Raw genomic sequence first — 20,858 nt, 5'->3', positions numbered from 1 at the left:
TTTACATAAAATGGTTACAATATAGAATTTACCAAAGGTTCAACGTTTTAAAAAGAGCAGTATGCTATGCATTTATCTTCCCTCCTACCTAGACATCTACTATTTTCCATATGTTACATAAAGACCGCACGCAATATTCTATATATATATATATATAATATATATATAAAGATGATTAACAATATAGATGGACATTTCTGTGTATGCTGATCTACGAATTATAGGATATACTGGCTATAAACAATTATCGTTCTATCCGTTAGAACGTAGTACTAACGTCTGCACTATTATATATTCTATTCTGTCGCCCTCTTTCCTATTTTCCTTAATTGCACATAATCACATTTTAAAAGCCTCACGAGGAACAAATCGTCCTCTTATTACCAAATATACATTTTATTTTCTTCACCATAATCATACGGCGCTGCTTGTTCAGCTTCCTGTCACCTACCTAGTGGGCATTTCAATCTTTGTTCTATCCTTGCAAAGTTACAGCTTGATGGTACTGGACAGCTGGGCTGATATGGCAAGTTTTGGAAATGATTTTTCTTTTCATTGAGGGGAAGAGTATTGAGCCCATTGTGGGCACACTGACAAGATTGGAAAGAGTAGGAGAGAGATAGATAGATAAAGAAGTTATGATTAATTATTTAACGCCAGGCGTGGGTTTTAAAAGTATGAAAATTGGGGAGGGAGGATTAGCTTTCTATATTTTGTTGGAAGCCAGGAGAGAGACCCAACTCTCCGTTTATTTATTGTTGTGCTGTTTTCGAATCAGTCCGAATACCTCGACCCATCGAGTTATCACCAATCCCTTTATATTTATCACCAATCCCTCTATATTCATCACCTATCCCTCTATATTTATCACGAACCTCTCTCTAAACGCCATGTACCACAAACCGATACTTCAATTAACCTCAAAGTATAACAATATCCAAAGGAAATTGATTTGTATGGATCGATTTCTCTTGTTATAAGATTATATCTTGAGTACAACGGAAAGGAACCATGCAGACAATATTTTTTAAAAAAGTATCTCCCCACCAAATCTTAACTACATTGAAAGATTTACATATATAAGCAATGTGAAAGCTAGACTTACTGATTAATTCGCAAGTTGGGAGAAACCTGCCAAAGACACATCTAATGAAAACCAGCAATTCCAGATAGAATGGAGAACTACATACAGAGTAGGGGAGGCATAGAGGGAGTTAGCTGAATACATAGGCAGATTGAATAATAGACAAATAGATAGGTATATAGACAGACAGACAAAGGGATACATGTATAGACAGACAAACAAATAGATAAATAGATAGATAGATAGATAGATAGATAGATAGATAGATAGATAGATAGATAGATACGATAGTACAGCTCGGGTGAAGCGAAATTAGATTAGATTAGATTAGATTACTTACAGTGTGGAAACAGGCCCTTCGGCCCAACAAGTCCACACCGCCCCGCCGAAGCGTAACCCACCCATACCCCTACATCTACATCTACCCCTTACCTAACACTATGGGCAATTTAGCATGGCCAAATATACACAGGGAAAGAAAAGCGAAATGATAGAAAAATAAAAAGCAAATATAGAACCAATATTGAAAGATTGAAAAGTGATACGTTGGAAGGAAAAAAGATAAACATGCAGAGAACGAGACAGTTAACCTTATATCTGAGAGGGATAGAGGGGTGCAAGGAGATAGAAAGAAACATTCTGCGCCGATGTGAACAGAGATAAATTTTTTTAGATAACTTTGAGAACTATTCATTTTATAATGCAATCTCAGCTACGCCCTGCTATAAGAGTTTTCACTGTCCTGATATCAAAGCTACATTCATCCGCCAATCGATGTTTATAGACGGTTTGAAGCGAGATTGGGACCTCGGCATTTTGAAGGCTTTCAACAACGAAAAGGCATTGCATCGTTAACGAAGGACAAAGCGTCTTTTACACTTTCATTCTGCCATTGAGTAACGGCCCCAGAATAAAGTTCTTATTCTGCGGATGGTTAAAGAGTCAAAACACAACTTCTTCCTTTAATATCTCTCTAAACTGTCATAGTTTAATGTCTCTCGTGCTGGGGGACCTCTGCTCCATATTTCCTCACCTTCCTGGCCTTTCATTTAGCAGAAGAAAACGAATTTATCTAACTCTCATGGTTTTAATTAAAACCATCCGGAATTCTAGGCTCGTCAGCTTGGGTTATTTTAAATTCAGTTTGAACTCGCTTCTGGCTTGTGCCTGCTCTCGTAAATAACTGTTTGGGGTTGGGAGTTGAGGTGGGGTGGCGGGGGTGGGTGATGGAAAATCTCACTCTCGATATCACGCCAAGACCTCTCTGTTAGATCAGCGAAGGAAAAATTGCGACGTGAGCTGGACAGGATAGTAGTCAGGTTGGCGAATAAACTAAAGCGATCAGCAGGGCATAACAACAGAAATTGCTGGAGAAACTCAGCAGGTCTGGTAGTATCTGTGGAGAGAAACATAGTTAACGTTCAGTGACCCTTCTTCAGAACTAGCCTGGAAACATTCAGTTTCTCTTTCCATAGATGTTGCCAGACCTGCTGAGTTTCTCCAGTAATTCCCGTGTTTTTTTTTGTTTTCTTTGTTTTATTTCCGCATTAAGCCGGGCACAGGAAACCCACAGAGGTGTCTCGCTCACTTCTAGTCTGTCTACCTCCTCTGTATTTTCCCAGAGATGGAAACCCACACTCCATTGTCCTACCCTCCTCATTCCCTCCCAAGGCTGGAATACCCATCACCTCCCACCGTCCTCAGCTTCGAACCTAAAGGTATCTGAAGGAAAAGCCCCAACTACACCTCCCACAAAAGTCCCATTTTTTATCCAACTCTGCTTCCTTTCGCGCGCTAATCTTGGCGACTAGATCTTGGACAGGGAAGCAGGCCCTTTGGCCTATCGAGTCCACAGTGACCCTTTGAAGAACATCCAACCCAAACCCACCCTATCCCTTTAACCCTGCATTTCCCATGGCCAATTCACCTGACCTGCACACCTTTGAACTGTGGGAGGAAACCTGAGCACCCAGAGGAAACCCACTCAGACACGGAGAGAATGTGTAAACTCCACACAGTGGCCCGAGGCTAGAATCGAACCCTAATCCCTAGATGAATCACTGTGTCGTCCCACTTGCTGTCGAGATTACAGTTGGAGCTATGGGTGATCTAGGGTTGAGGTGAAAGTTATTATCTTATTGAATAATGGCGCACGCTCTAAGGGCCGTGTGACCTACTCCTGATCCAATTTCATTTATTATTCTTCTGGGTTTCACACTTTAAAACGAACATAAAGTAATTATTTCCAAAGTATCACCGCTAAAGGAAAAAGAATTTATGTCAAATTGAGGTTACCTACTCAAATACGTCTGTTTGTAGACACCAATGACTTTTGACGTACGTAATGACGCATGCCAACATGTATACACCCTCTGTTTTTACAGATACATACAATGGCAGGACTATCTGCTGAGGGACACGCTGAAATTTGGGACAGTCACTGCAAAGGCATAGTAGGGGAAGATCTAAGGCATTTCTGTCACAATACACCTATTGGTGCTGTTAGATTATAGAAGACTTCCGGTTGCATGCTTGCATTGCAATGTTGTCATATTTATGTCCATGTCACAACCTTTCATTTGAATTAGCGCCAAAGAGTGTAAAGTGCTCAAGTATACGTCGGAACGTGCACACCCAGCCTCACAATGTGTAAAACAGTTCATCAAGTCTGTATAGCCACATCGAAGTAATACAAGCCAAGTGTACGATTGGGATAATCACCGTAGGTTTAGATATAAGAATTTATAAACTCATTGCATTAGTAGTTTGACTGCAGAATGGTCCAGGAGAGGTCTGGCTTAATATTCAATAAGCACCCGGACAAATACATGAATGGGAAGGGAGTAGAGGAATACAGATCCAGTTTTATTATGAAAGGGCAAAATGTGTCGGCGCAGGCTTGGAGGGCCGAAGGGCCTGTTCCTGTGGTGTATTTTCTTTGTTCTTTGTAATAGAGAGAAGTTCGAATACCACAATAGCAAGAAAATAACGCGGGAAAGCGGGTTTGTATCAGTACTGGATTAAAGGCCTTTTTGTTGAGCAGAGGTAGTATCCTTACCGCTGAGCCAGAAGTATTGGGTTCAAGTCCCTCCTGCTCCAGAGATATCTAATACCTCAAAAACCCGAAAGAATTGTGGATGCTGGAAATCAGAAAGAAAAGCAAAGATTGCTGGAAACCCTCGGTAGGTCTGGCATCTGAGGATCCCATTTAGGGCGAAAGAAAAGTTAACTACAAACTCGGGTGTGTTACAAGATGCAAACGCGGACAATGTCTTGTCTCAACACCTTCCCAAAGAAAACATTCGTTCTCCATTTTAATTAGACCCTGACATATCTCACCACTGTCTGTCTGTGGAGATTTCTGTTCTCGAATCAGGCGATTGGGTTAATTATTCCAATGGTCAATAGCCCCCTCGGTTTTACAGAATCATTGAGTGAAACAGCTCAGGCCATTCGGCCCCTTGTGCCAGCGAGGGCTCAATAAGAATGCTGTCTGATCCGTTCTAGGTTAAAAGATTATAGTCCAACAGGTTCATTTGGAAATACAAAAAAAACCTATCGGACTATGACCTGGTGTTGTGTCATTTTTAACTTTGACCAACCCAGTCTAACACCGGTACTTGCACATCATTCTAGTCTCTGCTTCATCATGGACCAATAACTTTGTCCTTCACATCTCTTTCCCTTTCTGTTTCTAACAGGCTGATCGGCCAGAAGAGTCAGCACGGGCACACTTTCAAAGTGAAGGGATCTGAGGCAGTTTGTGAGCGAGCTCAAACGACACAGGTTCTGAGAAAGAACAATTACAGACACCTTTATTCACTCACAGTACAGGGAGTAGGCCCTCTTTAGATACTCTTATTATACACGAGTAGAGAAAAAGCATTCACCCAAACCTACCTGTCGAGATTCACAGACAAACGGTGCATCTCTCCTCCCGGCCTTGAGAATCTGAAAGAGAAGAAAAACAAATCAGCTTGTTCCCACTTGATTTGAGTATCGCAAAACTGTCCTTGGCCTAATGTTCCCTTATAAAGAAAACAACAACCCGTTGCATTCAGCAAGCGCCCAAAGCGGACGTCCCCCTTCACTGGTCAATGAACCAGTTTGAAGCGTCGTCTCATTGAATAACAGAGAAGGCTGGAAGGGCCGAATGACCCACTCTTGCTCCCAATTCGGATGTAGTCGCTATTGGTCCTGCCGATAAACACGAGAGCCAATTTTCGCACAGCAAGATCCCACCGGCGTGAAATGATATAAATCAGCTGCTAACGGTCTTTGGCGCGGGAGGGGGTGGAGCGGAATGGAGTAATAACTGGGACAAGAACACGGTTTTGTAGAGATGGATAGTTTGGGAATGAATTTGCCTTCGTTTCGGGTGAGTTTCTGCGGTGGGGTTTGCAGATCTCAGTGAGGAAATGGGAGAATCGGAAGATCATCTCCAGTTCTGCGCTGTCACAGCAGCCAGACACACACTCGCCTCTATCAATACACCTGAAAGATTGCTACTAGAGTTGCTGTGATTTCCAGCATTTTTAGTTTTGAGTACAGATTCCAACATCTGCAGTGATTTGTTCCTGAACCTATTCGTAGAATCTGTCCATACTTTCGCCTTTCATTAGAAGGAACTGGCGTTCTCGAGCTACAACCGATCGAATCCGACTGAAAACACAACCGACACCCAAAATGTTCCCTTTAACAGGATTGTGTGTTTCTATTCATTTTTGTGGGTGAGATTCCAGAAGTAGAGACTGTTTCAAAATATGTAAAAACTGTTCTTGAGTCTGCTAAACCGGGGAGGGCGGATGAGAAAGAAAATACAAGATTTGCATTCATGTAGCCGCTTTCACAACCTCAGGACAGTGCTTTGCAGTCAAGGAAGTAGTTTGGAGGCAAAAACAGAAATTGCTGGAAAAGCTCAGCAGGTCTGGCAGCATCTGTGGAGAGAAATCCGAATTAACGTCGAGTGACCCTTCCTCAGAGCTGAAGGTAGCTGGGGAAATGTCGGTTCATACGCAGAATACAGGGTTAGGGCAGTAAACGATAGGTGGGGATAGAGCCCAAAGAGACAGAGGAACTCTGGTGTGGTCACCGTTGCAATGTGCGAAACGCATCGGCCAGGGTGCGCACAGTAAGATCCCACAAACAGCAATATGAGCACAAAAACCAGACACGGTGGCTGGGAAGTTTATGAAGGCATCCCTGCTAAAAGACTTCATGGTTCTTTTTTTCAAAATAGTGCTCTCGGATATCTTTGCTCCCAGGGAGAAGGGAGAAGAGGAAATCCCCGTTTACATCTCGCCAGGAAGGTGGCACTTCAGACAGTGACAACACGGGAATAAATCGGAACAGCAAAAATGGTCCTTGTTTCACATGAGCTGATTTGTTTTGTTTGGTTCCTGGGATGTGGGCAGTTCAACCAAGGCTGGCATTAACTGTAGTGATATTGAAATACTGTCACCGGGCTAATGATTCGGAAGCTCAGCGTCATGTCCTAGAGACTGGTGTTCGAACCCCGCCATGGCAAATGGTGATTATTTGAATCCAACAAAATAGCTGGAATGAAAAGCCAACTGCACAGCGACCAAGGAACGATTGTCGGCTGCGTAAAAAACTCACTGGGTTTAGTGATGTCCTTTAGGGAGGGGAATGGTTCTGGTCAGAACAGAAATTGCTGGAAAAGCTCAGCAGACCTGGCAACATCTGTGAAGAGAAATTAGAGTTAACGTTTCTGATCGGATCACTCTGATTTCCCTCCACATTTACTGCCAGACTTGCTGAGTTTTTCCTGCAATTTCTATTTTTATCTCTGATTTACAGCATCCGCGGTTTTTAATGGTTCTGCTCATGCAAGGCGTACAATGGACTGATTCCTGGGGTGGCAGGGCTGTGGTGTGAAGAGAGACTGGATCGGTTAGGTCCGCATTCACTGGAGTTTAGAAGAATGAGGTGGGATTTCATAGAAACCCATACAATTCTAACAAGAGTCAATAGAGTAAACATGGGAAGAATGTTCTCAATGATCAGAACTAGGAATCACAGTCTAACGATACAGAGTAGGCATTTAGGATTGAGGTTAGGGAAATATCTTCACCCAGAGAATGGGGAAACTTGTGGAATTCTCTGCCATAGAAAACAGTTGAGGCCAAAACATTGAATGCATTCAAGAAGGAGTTGGCTATGATTTTATTACTAAAGGGATCAAAGGGTGTGGGGAGAAAATGGGAACAGGAGTTGGACGATCAGACATGATCATTCTAAATGGCGGGGCAGGCTCAAGGGCCGAATGGTCTGCTCTTGCCCCTGTTCTCTATATTTCTCTGAAATCGTCATCCTTATGTGGCCTACAGGTGACTTCAGGACACAGCCAGGAGGCTGATTCCTAACTGTCCTATTGGCATTTAGAGGTGGAAATATGGCGTTGATAAAAGGTGGCGCAGGTCAGGTAGCATCCGAGGAACAAGAGATTCGACGTTTAGGGCAGGAACCTTCTTCAGGACAGGGGCACGGGAAGGGGGTTAAGAGAGATATATATATAGGGGGAAGTGGGGAGATGGGGCTAGGGAAAAGGTAGGCAATAGGTGGGCGAAGGTGGATTTGATAGTGATAGCTCGGTGGGGAGGATGGAACGGATAAGTGGGAAAGGAGGATGGATGGGGAGGACAGGTCAAGAGGGCGGATCTGAGTTGGAGGGTTGGATCTGGGATGGGGTGGTGGCGGGAGGGGAGATTTGGAAACTGGTGAATTAAATGTTCATGCCATGTAGTTGTAGGCTGCCAAGGGGAAGATGAGGTGTTCCTCTTTCAGTTTGCGGGTGCCTTTGTGAAGCCAGTGCAGGAGGCCCAAAATGGACATTTCATGGGGGGAGTGGGAGGGGGAGTTGAAATGGATAGCCACGGGAAAGTGGGGTTGGCTGGTGCGTACAGACCAGAGATGTTCCCTGATAACTATTTATCTAACCAGATACACCCACCCGCCGGTGAACGAATAAAATGCCTTGCCGAAGTTGGCATCGAACTGCCTTCCTGAAGCGCGGAGGCGGTGGGGTGTGGGTATAAAAACAGGGCTGTGAGATGGGGTTAGTCCCTGAATGCATAGCAATCCCGCTGATCCAAATGCCTGTGACACGCTGCTTCCCAATGTTGGATAACTAGATTTCCAGACAGCGGGGACACCTCGAAAGGATTGGATGAGATTTGATAGCCCGAAAGTCTGGCCACTTCAGGCCGCGATTCCAATTCAGGACTTGGTCCATTCTGCCCACCCTCTGCATTCACTATCTGCCAGGAACCGCACTGATACCGATGTCTCAGATCGGAATAAGAATTCCAGGATGTCACAAATTTTCTAATGGGTCGCCTTTTAAACGAGGGGGTTGAAAAAGCCTAGAGTCATACAGCACGGAAACAAACCCTTCGGTCCAACTCGCCTATTATGATCGAGTTTTCTAAACTGCGTTTGGCCCATGTCCCCTTCAACCTTTCCTGTTCAGGTACCTGCCCAAATGACTTTTAAATGTTGAAACTGTCCGTACATTTACCACTTCCTCTAGCCCATTCCGCATTACGAAATAGCCTCTGTGTGAAAAAGTTGCCCCACAGGTACCTTTTAAATCTTTCCCCCCCCTCATCTTAACGTTATGCCCTTCTAATTTTGAACTCCCTACCCTCGGAAAAACCTTTGCTCATCATCTTACCTACGCCTCTCGTGGCTTTATAAACCCCTATCACGTCACCCCTCAACTTCCTATGCCCCCGGGAACAAGGCGAAAGTGAGGACTGCAGATGCTGGAGATTAGTCAAGATTTGAGTGGTGCTGATTCCTGATGAAGGGCGCCTGCCCGAAACGTAGATTTTCCTGCTCCTCGGATGCTGTCTGATCTGCTGTGCTTTTCCAGCACCACTCTAATCTTGACTCCCGGGAACAAGTCCCAGCTTATAACTCTCCTAACAACTCAAACCCTTCAGACCTGATAACATCCTGGTAGATCTGCACCATCTCCAATTTAATAATATCCTTCCAGAGCACGGCGACCAGAACTGGACTCCAAACACAGCCTCACCAATGTCCTGCACAACCACATTATGACGTCCCAACTCCTGTACTCATCGGCCTGAGCAATGCCATTTGAGAACAATGTAATGACTGCAGCATCACACAGAGATTGCTCCTGCTCACTGTGGGAGTTATGTCAGTGTTATAACAGACCATCGGAAAATAATGATTCAATCACAGGTCTGTTTCACCCAAGACACCGCAACGAATGCTCTAAACAAAAATAATCACATCTTGAACTCCAACACCAACTTTCAGAACTCGATTCAAATCAGTCTGATATTCTACTTACCGGCACCTGCCCTACTCTTCCCCAATTCTGGAGTTACATATTCCTGGCCCATCGACTGCACCATTAGCGGTGGTGCCTTTAACTGACTGGGAATTTAACTCGGGGATTCTCTCCCTCAACCATCCCGTTCCATTTTATCTAAGCAAGCATTTGGCACCAGCCCCAATTTGTGAAACAGTGGCGACGAGAGGCCGTTGCTGCAGTAAAGACGCCACATAAATGCAACATTGTTGTTGACTTCAAATAAGTTTTGCAATAAGAGGGATATATAATTAGGAGCTATAGGAAAACGAATCCAATCTAATAACCCAAATCTGACGAGATATTAAATCAGAGTCAAGTGAAACATATTTGTAACTCTTTCACACTGGCCTCTGTTCGTAAACTTATTTGATTTACCTGCTCAAAGACGTGGTACCAGCATACATCCTTATTCAGCATTGACTCTATGAGTTCTATGTGTTTCTGGGCCCTAAGGACTCTGAAAAATAACTCCAATTTAAAATTGCTTCGTTACCTTCTCCCTCGACCCTAATCTCATGAAATTTCTTTTCCACCTCCCGGCCAGAACCTTTTCCTGTATATCACTCCTTTAAACGCACCTCCGAGCCACCAATCCTACATTCCTTTGCAGATCGAAGTCAAGTTTCGTTTGATACAGCTTCTGTGAAGCGCCTAACGATGTTTACTCCAGTAAAGGTTGTATATACATGCAATTTGTTGATGTTTTAAAGTCACTTCTTGGAATCAGGATGGAATATCGAATTCTCTCAGCTGTCAGCTCATTTCTCAATTTCCAGCCCTTGAAAAATAGTCTCGCCGTTGTATCACAGGGTCATGGCTCGAGACGCCCTCCAGAGATTTGGGCCCAGACTCCGGGCAGGTTCGGCAGCAGCACTGCAGGAGCGCTGCTCTGTCGAAAGTCCCGCCTGGACGATTTGAAATGAAACTGAAATCCTGTTTGACCAAAGAAAAATCATGAATTTCTCTCTGGTCCTGAGCCAATATTTATAACGTCGCTAAAAGTGATCATCTGATCTTGATCACATTGTTGTTTTGTGGGATCTTGCTGCCGCAGTTTGATTGTTACCCTTTGCAAAAATGTCGAAGCGGGTGGTGCTGAAATAGCTCAGCCGGTCAGGCAGCTCCGGAGAGTCGGCGATTCTGGGCATAAGCCCTTTCTCAGGAATAGCAACAATGATTACACTACAAAACCACTCCATGGCTGCAAAGGTCAGAGGGTCAATATAAGCGCTACATAAATGCAATCCTTTCAATTTATACTCATGGACAAACCTATTTCACAACGTTTATGCTATGCTGCTATCTAACTGGGAGGCGGTGACATGGTGGTAATTGTCACCTGACTAGTGGCCCAGAGTTCATCTCCTGGGTTCAAATCCCACTCAGGGCAGGGATAAAACTCAAATTCATTTTTTAAAAAAAAGCTAGGGTTAAAAGGCAACTGCACGGTGACCGTGTAATCATTGTAGATCATCATAAAGATCCATCTGGGTCACTTATGCACTTTAGGGAAGGAAATCTGCCACCCTTACCGGTCAACCATACATGGGACTGGAGACTTACAGAAATATTAACTGGCCTCTGGGCAATTAAGATGAGCAGTAAATTAAGTCAGCAACATTCACAGCGAATGGCTATTTTAGAAACACACACCTTGATTCATAAAACAAAATAACATGACCTTAAAAAGAAAGCAAAGTTGGATGCTGCAAACTTGAAACAAACACAGATAATGGTGAGAAACTCAGCATCTGTGAAGAGAAAGCACAGTTCATGTTTCAGCTCAGCGTGAATATTGAGGAAGAGTTATACCGGACTCAAAACGTTAACCCTTGTTTCTCTCTCCACAGATGCGGCCATACCTGCTGAGTTTCTCTAGCATTGCCCGTGTGGGTTTGCCCGATGGGGCGCTCAACTCACTATTGCAATCCTCTGGAGGCTTTCAAGAATCCTCATCCTTCCCTCACAGGTCACCACTGTGCTCTTTAGTGTGTTCGAATGGATAAACTCTTTAACGGAACTAAGTAAAGGAGTGGATTTTTAAAAAGAAGACTCAATGAACTGGATCCAGAGTTTCCATTGTTGTCCATTGAACTTTTTCATATTAGATTTGCAGCAACCTGGAATTTGAAATGTATAACTTTTGTTTCAATAGCCGAGGAACTGCCAACATCAGCTAGAAATCTAATAAAGTCTAACAAATTAACTTAGCTGCCTTTTCAGATTGCTCCACTCTTATACTGATGCATGGAGACGTGCAGCAATGGGGAGGTGTCCGAAAGCCTCTTACATCACTGTAGCTCCGCCCATGTCCAGTGTAACTCCAGCCCCGCGTGAAACCGATGGTTCGAAGGTTCCCGGGCAGTCAAATCGCCGCAACGTCTTATAAAGTCTACACATTTACAAAGTAGAGTGAGGATCTAGGTATGAGAAAGGTTCATATTGTGCAGTCCTGGACCAGCAGTGTAGTAAACACAATTTCGGACTGTAAGAGGATCTGTGCAGTCTTCATTCATTGAGCCACCAGCTTTACTCGTTTACAATGAGATAGCAGTTAACACATATAAACTTTGTAACGGTTGTGTTAGTTATACTGTGCACAATATAATGTGGACGTCTATATACACGGCCGCATCTCATGTCACCTTGATCTGAATTGGTCCATTTTGCCCTGCTCTCTCCTCCTATAGCGCCGGCTTGTGAGCTCACCGAATCAAGTCACGGTGTGACAGTTTCCCAACTGAAGCCCTTTTAGATTGTTTCATAAAAAACTTGTGACCTTCTCCTCCCACAGTTTCCCCTTCTTCCTATAGTGTAAAAAGAAAATTCCTTGCCCGTGATGTCGGATGAAGGGTTGGTATCAGGTTTGACTGGTTTGTGCTGGTGTTGACGATTTTCCTGAGTCTTCTCCGAGCCCCAGCCCATGACATATTCCGGTGGCTCTTTCTCCTTCACGTGCCCGCCTCGCTCACCGTCAAACGCCTCTCCGCGATTCGGCCCCAACTCCAGCCGAGAGGAGCGAGTTCCACATTCTCGCCACACTCTGGGTAGACATGTTACTCCTGAATTCCCGACTGGATTTATTAGTGACTAACCGACGTTTAATGCTGATCTTCTCTCTGAATCTTTACAGTTTTGGTTTTAATATAATTGCTGATTAAGGCGGGAACTCTCATCGGCGTTGTTTCCTTTCTGTAGAGACATTTTGTGCGGCGGGAGATGGACACAAACCAGCTCCTTATGGCCGGTGCTCCTTTATCCAAACCGGACCACCAGCAAGGTCTCCATACATCAACAGAGAGGGCCGGCTTCGTTGTGCATCTGTTATTTCTGGGATCTTGTTGTGCACAGCTGCATGCTGCAGGAGTGTCTGCGACTGCAGAGTTATCCAATTATTTCAAACCACTTTGAGACTTCCTGAACGCCCGGGCAAGTTGCTCTATGTTCGAGTACCTCTTACTGGGGCAAACCTGTGTTAAAGCTGAAACGTTCTGAGGAAGGGTAACTAGACGCGAAACGTTGACTCAGTTTGTCTCTCCACTGATGCTACCAGACCTGCAGAGCTTTTCCAGCAGTTTCCCATTTTGTTTCAGTATTAAGGCTAACGTGGCTAACCATTCACCCTAGGTTGCTCACTAACAATCAATCAAATTGATAGGGTTCAATCAAACATCCTCCATTCCATTTCCTCTCTTGAGACTGGCATCTCTAGCAGGGAGGGTTGCACCGTCAGTGGTGGTAAAATTCTGTGAATTAATCCAAGCAACCAATCATCCTCGGACCATTCCCTGACCCTGCCTGTATCCCGAGGAACCTGTGCCCGGGATCTCTGTAAAGACGGTGACATGGGTAGTTTGTAAACCCGGATCCGATTAAAGGCGCACGTGCGAGCGGACAAATCTCAGTAAAGGGCAGGACAATGTCTCTCGTCGTCGCCGCCATCTCCCTTCCACTCAGCCTTGAGCAACCGTTAGTGCTGAAGGTAAAGTGAGTGCCCCGAACAGTCCCAATCTATTTAAAATCATTTTAATATTTTCAATGGCCATCAAATTTCCCCCTCACCGTTGTCCGTTTTATTAATATCTGATCCACATGCAGAAGGAGAACTCTTGGCAAGGGAGAATATTTTATTTTTATTTTATCGGAGCTGTAACTTTTTAAATGGATACAGCTCGCGAATTAAATCTAACAACTACGTACTGTCGTTTCACATTCTGCAAAACTCTGTAAGAGGAAATGTCAAGTATTTCTTCTTAATAATAACTTCATTCAACCTTCGAAGTCGTTAGAATCGAAAGAGTCTTTTCTAAACTAAAATAATTGATTTTATTTTAAGTACGAGCCGGGAACTAGGCCAAGTAGCATCTGTACAGAAATCAAACTGTTTCCAGCTCAAAATCCCTTTGCACCGAGAGCAGGACAGCAAAGATATCGCCCACTACTTATAGAGAACTCACACTGAGAATCCAGGCGATTACTCCCGGATTAATAAAGACATCGACAGGTAAATATCTATTTGTGCACGTATGGGTTGTAGCTATATTAACGTTCACACAGAAACGCAATCATATAATACACACTTTTTAAAAAAATCAGCATTCTGGAAAATCACATTTTCAAAACCTCTCCACTCTAAAATGTAGTGTTTCAGTATGCATCTTGAGATATTGTATTTTCTCCTTACAAAAATCTAGAACCCCCACACAGTTAAAACAACAAATATCCCGCTTACTATAAGTTTAGCCAAAACACATCGAAAACAGAGATTCTATAAAAGATGAATTTAGTATCGACAGAATATCAGCCAAAAGCACCTTCCTCCTCTGGTAAACCTATGGTTGATAACGCAACCGGAAATTGTAGATATTACACACACACAGAGTCTGTCTGACACACATGTACACACACATACACCCCTGCCACCCCCCCCCCCATTCCATCCTGGCTAACTATTATTGTATCGAGTGAACATTTTCTCTTGTACATCTTACGGCATCACAAGTGGACTGCGAAATAAAATCTCACACTTAAGAGATATCAACGTGACGACAAGATAAAACTTCATTGCAATCTCATCAAGTATTGATACAGGTGACTGGAAAAGGAAACCTACACAAATCACCTCTCGGTGGGAACAAAAATATTCTGTACAAAAAGTGCCAACAAAAAAGGTGGTTGCAACACCTTTTCCATAAGATATGAGAGATGCTCCTTCTGTCTTTTGAGGAAAAATGTGGGCCAATCCCTGTTCAGAAAAATACATCATGGTCAGCTCCATTAAGAACCGTTTAATGAGAAGGTGATGGGAGGGTTTAGAAATGATGCTAAAGTACCTGAATTCTATTTGTAGGAGAGACTGTGCACACATATTGAAAAGTAAAATGAAATTAGCTTTTCACCTTTTACCTTCGCATCTGATGTTCCATCTTTTGTGTGTATGGGCGCGACTGCATGTGTTTGATTCCGAATGAATGTGTTTGAATAAGTGTGTGAGGTTGCGTGAGAGAGTTGGTGTGGATATGTGTTTGTTTGTGTGTTTGAATGAGTATGACTCTGTTTGAATGAGTGCGTTTAAATGTGTGTATGAGACTGTGTGTGTGAGAGTAAGCGTATGAATGTGTGTATCTAAGTATGTGAGATCATGTGTGTGGTGAGGAAGGGGAAATTCAAGTTTAATTTGTAACTATCAACAACTCGCCATTACGAAGGGAGAGTGCCTTCTACGTTGCATAAAGGGAGGCATGCTGGCTCAGTGGTTAGCACTGCTGCCTTACAGTACCAGGGACCCGGGTTCGATTCCCGCCTCGGGCGACTGTGTGGAGTTTGTACATTCTCCCCGCGTCTGTGTGGGCTTCCTCCCACAATCTAAAGATGTGTAGGCCAGGTGAATTGGCCATGCTATGTTGCCCCATAGTGTTAGGTACGTTAGTCAGGGACAGCTGTACGGAATCTAACGAGAATAGCCTGCTATTAACAGTACATGCACCGATAACGTTAAATGATTGACAGAACATTGCATGAATGGTTATCCAAAAATTAATATCACTTTAAAATACGAAATGGATATTCATCAATAAAAGTGTGGGGCATTCTTCTATCCAGTTTTTACCATCATCTTCCATACAGTAATAACTAAATATTCCACCACACCCCATCCCCAAATAAAAACACAAACCAACCGAACCTGGGATTCCCATCGCTACTCAGTGTCTGCAGGTAATTCTTGTTTATCATGTCCTGGGCCTTTGCTGGTCTTTTAAAGGTGACAGATGCCTCTGACAAGTGTCCTCTCTGTCTGATTTCATTCGAAACCTTCCCTTTTTCTGAGCATGGAGTTTTGCACATTACCGAGCTCGGGGCTTGAATCACCAGTGCCAGTTTGATTCGGGTTTTGGATCCGTTAGGAGTATGATATGGACTAAGGGGTGATATTGCGACCAAGCAAGGTGAGTCACTTATTACACCTTTACCTAGATTCCCTGACGAGCACCAACCTTTGCAATTTTCCTATTTTGGGCACCGCTTTGAATTTCACTTGGACACCTGGCGGGTGCACATTGTGCGGGCCAGGTAGAAAAGAGGAATTGTTTAAATGTCAGTGCAATAGAAGCAACTGGAGGAATTCATGGTCATACGAACAGTGTAAGGGTTCAAGATAATTTACTGATTTCCAAATTGGATTAAACGCATACATGTTGTATATGCCTCGTATGTTCGGTTTTATAAGGCGTTACAGTAAATACAGAATATACACAGAACGATTGATTGTCAGTCTGAGGGTAGCAATCTAACTGTGGCAATAGACAGCTCTGCAGCATTGAAGTTTACACACATAGATAAAACAAATTACGTGTGTTTTATTTGCTTTATAGTGACGGGTGTCTGCCACAGTCTATAATAAGATATCGAATATTGTATGCGGTTTTAAACGGATAATCGCGTGCACATGCCAAGCTAAACTTTGCCTCTTAACGCTACTTAAAATTAGCACTGAAATCGGGAACTATTTCGACTCATAATCGGCAATAAGAAACGAGTTGTAAGCTCTCTTGCTCAGATACATTTTGATGCGTCCAGTTGTAATGTGAGAAAGAATGCACACGGGATAGACCCGACAGAGAATATAATAATTCGCAATAATAACATTGAGGACATCGCGGGTGAAGTCGATCAGTTTACGATTAACAACAAAGCTAAATTTTGCACCGTTTGAGAATTTATAGAATATCCCTTCACCCCTCCCCCCCCCCCCCCCACCCCCACACACACCCCAGCAAACTCCCTTGTGACGTTAGGCCCATCGTCTAAGACTAGCTTTCCCCGAACAGTGAACACTGCAACCGGGATTCTCGAGTCTCCTGTTCTGCAGTATTGTCACCGAGCATTATACAAGCCACCACAACACACGTCTGTGCAAAAATGTAATATATCTCTTTCAAAAAACTACATGTTCGACCCCATGACGTTTATCCGCTGTCTTAATGAGCGAGGTAAGGAGCTAATAACAAGCCCAATTTTAAAAAAATAAGTAGTAAGGGCCCACTACTGTCCGAAGACTGACAGAGCTTAATCTTTCCAACACTGCGGTGCAACGGCTAAAATGCAGCAGTTTGTATATCCTCTTATTTGGTTCACTATTTCACACCTATGGATCAAGACTCCATCCAAGTCATTGCAATCTCTTACCTTCTGGTATACAGAGTGGTGAAGGAACCCATTGTAGGAACAGGCTTGCGTAGAATAATCTCTTTTGGTTGGGAGCGAAATCTTGGAAGACGGAACGTGACGGCAGTGATGGAGTTCAATCTAATGAGGCACCGGCCAACCGCAGTGTAACTTTAACAGGACCTAACACGGAGTTCCTCTCTCTCTCTCTCTCTCTCTCTCTCTATCTCTCTCACACACATATTCTCTTCAAATTTCCCTGGATAACAGACTCATTTCATTGACAGTTGGAAAATGTGACGTTCTCCTTCCCCGATTATCTGAATGTACATCTATAAAACAACCCTGCCAATCTTGATATGCCTTTTCAAATCTCATCCAACCCCTAACTCCCCCACTCATCGCCAGCCCCCCACTCCACCCTCTCTCCACACAGGCCTTGATTATATTAAAAAAAAGGACAGAGCTAATTCAGAATATTTTAATTTCACACGCTACTCCCAGGAGAGTGAGGGGAATTTTTTTTTGTCTTTCTTACCCCCTCTCTCTTCTTAACAAGCAAGTGACCGCAAAAAATGGAAGGCAATAAAAGAAGTCAAAATCAAGTTCAACAGCAGAGAGAAAGGTATTATCATAATAATGCGTCTTTCAGAATAGAATCTGACCAGACAACGGGTTCTGGTGTCACGCTAGCCCAGAGCAAGGTCCTCAGTGAAATTTTCCCATGAACCGGTAAATTATTAAGACAACTGGGTTTGTCAGCGACAGAAGCATTCGGGCCAGTGCAAGTTGCTTGTAGGGCCTGGGTTGGAATTCTAGGCTGAAATATACATGTCTATGTTTTCAAAATGTCTTTCTAGGATACAGTCTGCAAGAAATTGTCAGGTTCAAAGGCAAGGCAATTTTCTAACAGCTTTCAAAATATATTTAAAATATCCAAACGTTTTTTTTTCCCCCATCAGTTAGCATTCGGTTATAAAGCTTTTGAAATGAACATTCATAACGTGACTGGCAATAGCTGCAAAGTAAGTTGCATTCCCTCCCCCTCTCTTTCCTAATCTCTCATTTTAAAATTAAATAAGACTTTTAAAAGAAAACACTTATGTTACTTACATGTTCGTGACCAATGAAATTCTCTCCATGAGTCCTTCGTCCATTACGCAGTCAGACATTGCGTGAATTTTGTATTTTAGAATTTCTTTTTTAAAAATTGGAAATCCTTCACTGCTTTCTGGTGGTGATCTTATAGATTTTAGCTCTTCTCGATTCCTAACACAGGTTTTGCTCAAACGACAGTAGAATTGCAAGGGACCGAAATAAAATTAAATAGACGACGGCTGCAGTTCTTTCCAACGACTTCCCCCTACCCCCCCCACCCCTTCTGATTCTGTACTAATTTTCTCACATAACTTGTGCCGGGTGTCTGGGAGTCCGCGCTGGAATTCAAACTGTCCACAGCCTTATGAGGACGTGTTCAGAAACTCAAACAGCCCAGCCTCACAACTCATTGTCCAGCTGAATTGATGCCCATTGTTCAATCTCTGTGTGATCTGCTCTTTTACCCCCCCTCCCTCTCCTTCCCCAACCACCCCCATTCTCTCCCCCCCCCCAACCCGCCCCGCAAACCCTTCACGTCTCGCGCTACACTACCACCAACATCCCCCCCCCCCAACCTCCACTCCCACACACACCCTGTCTCATTTCACCAGAAAGAGAAAAATATATATGGGCTAACATGTCTTCCCAAAGCAGAGAGGGGCCAGCTCTGAAATCAAAGACACGGCGCGTTAAACATTCTCTCTCCAACACTTGAGAATGAGTATTCCTGTTGCCCCCTCAGCCTTTTCTGAAAAGATTTGCTTTTCTACGTTAACCTCAACTTTTTTGGCAGTTAATTAATGAAGCAATGACTAGATGGTTTGAAGACACCTCATCTCTCTCTGTCCCTATTACATTCTCTCTCTCTCTCTCTCTCGGCCACCGTCCAGTACACCTTTCCTTATTCTCGAATCACCTGACACCTCCCCTCCACGAGCTGGCAAACACGGTGGTGTCAGGTTGGTTTTTGTTTTCAAAATAAAAATCGCGCACACGCCACACTCTTGTGCAGGAGTAATCGCTCCAGGTCACAGCTGGTCTAACTCCCTCTCACCACCAAAACGATTCAGCCGTTTTGTGTTTTTCTACCGACATCGCGCCTTTCTCTCTCCCTCCCTCCCTCTCTCTCCCTCTCTCTCTCCTGTTCTAAAGAGAATCATTCCTGATTGTATCTGCTTTCAGAACATGCAATCTCTATAAAACTGGGCGCTAGGATGCCGCTGGGATAAGCCTGGCATGTTCTTGCTCCTAACACGATGGAGATGGGAGCCCAGTTCTGGGTCACGTTGCTCAACGTGAGGTTAAATAGATACGTCTCCTGTATTTTCTATGCAGCTTAGACTTGACTTCCATCCTATTCCCATTTTTAAAAGAAAAACTGCATTTTCACGGGTATTGCGACGCTTGGTGAGCGGAATGCAGTTGCCTCCTTTCCCCTTTCAGATTTTCAATGCATTCAGATAAAATTATGATCTAGCCCATTGCAGGAATGGGAGGGAGTCTTTCCAAAAAAATCATTCGCCACCTTTATGACTACGCGTTTGCGTCAGTCAGCGTCGTGGACTAAACGGATTCACAATATATTATCCGGTCCTCATTATTTTTTTGCATATTCTGCATTAATGTTTAATTCAGAACTACACAGAGACTCCACGACAGTGCTTCTGGAGAGATGTACAGAGGCGAGTCTTAAATTCTCAGGACGCAGTGCCAACGCACCCAGTCGCTAAATTAAAATATCAGTCATAGTTTATCAGTGGAATTTACTTGTTATGAAAATGTCACCTCTTTCATTTTTCGGCGAATTGCCTTTCTCCTTTGTCCTCGTTGAATGAATTCTAGTGCCGTAAATCTGCTCGGGAAATGCTTCTTTTCGGAAAATAAAAACATAATTGTGCATGAGATGTTGGTGTGAGTAGGAATAAAAAAACTCAAAACACAGCAAAGTATTTCAAACACTGTTAATGCTATAGCTACCTTGATGTCAAGCAAGCACTTGTTTAACCCGTGTAGCAGCTGTGTAAGATTGAAAAAAGGGGTTAGACAGGTAGTGGTATAAATTAAACAGGACGTTAATTAAAATGTAAATGAGGCATAATCAGTGGACAGAGTAATGCAGACAATTCCCCCACTCCACCAGTGCAGGGATTTCTAAACAGGATTTTTATGTTGAAATTACTTCCTTATATCCTGATACTTTCACGGGAGCTGAATTTTGTCGAAACAGGAATGGATTTGCGCTATAACTGTACATATTTGTGCTTGCAATGCTTTTATCTTTCTGTCTTTTTGCTACAGTTCCTGGGCTAGGTTCCACAAGCTATTTTTAAACAGTCTAGAATGATCTTCACACCGATCTGCAGCAAAGCGCTCAAATAGCGAAAAAGTACAGTGACCTTGAAATGATAGCTGTTTGGTTAGGTAGGAGTGCGGACCTCTTATCCCGTGAAAGACAATTCTAAAATAAGATCATATCACCTGACATAATTCCCTGGATCACGTTTCAGACTGCAATCTTTAATCAAAACCACAACTTAACAACAAACCATGTTATTTAATAAATAAAATTTCTGTGAAATAATTGAGACATTAAGCACTTGTGTTTTTTTTGGACGGGTATTTATGACCTGGTATTGTAAT

At 43.4% G+C, this 20,858-nt stretch overlaps 1 long non-coding RNA gene across 7 annotated transcripts in view; it reads right to left on the bottom strand.

The window, feature by feature from the left end:
- Nucleotides 1-18,675, bottom strand: part of LOC140494771 (uncharacterized) — a 143,694-nt gene extending 125,019 nt beyond the window's left edge. For 2 of the 7 annotated variants that reach the window (XR_011964036.1, XR_011964042.1), the window contains exons 1-2: nt 18,234-18,675; nt 4,985-5,035 (exon numbers count right to left, since the gene is read on the bottom strand). This is a non-coding gene — a long non-coding RNA (uncharacterized lncRNA). Of the gene's footprint in view, nt 1-4,984; nt 5,036-11,375; nt 11,668-11,745; nt 11,877-17,141; nt 17,484-18,233 lie in introns of those variants that run through there. The other 5 variants (XR_011964041.1, XR_011964040.1, XR_011964035.1 and 2 more) reach the window with 5 other exon arrangements.
- Nucleotides 18,676-20,858: the final 2,183 nt, after the last annotated feature.

Source organism: Chiloscyllium punctatum, chromosome 24 (genome assembly GCF_047496795.1).
Source record: "Chiloscyllium punctatum isolate Juve2018m chromosome 24, sChiPun1.3, whole genome shotgun sequence".
Classification (NCBI taxonomy): domain Eukaryota; kingdom Metazoa; phylum Chordata; class Chondrichthyes; order Orectolobiformes; family Hemiscylliidae; genus Chiloscyllium; species Chiloscyllium punctatum.
This window is presented reverse-complemented; position numbering and strand designations above follow the sequence as displayed.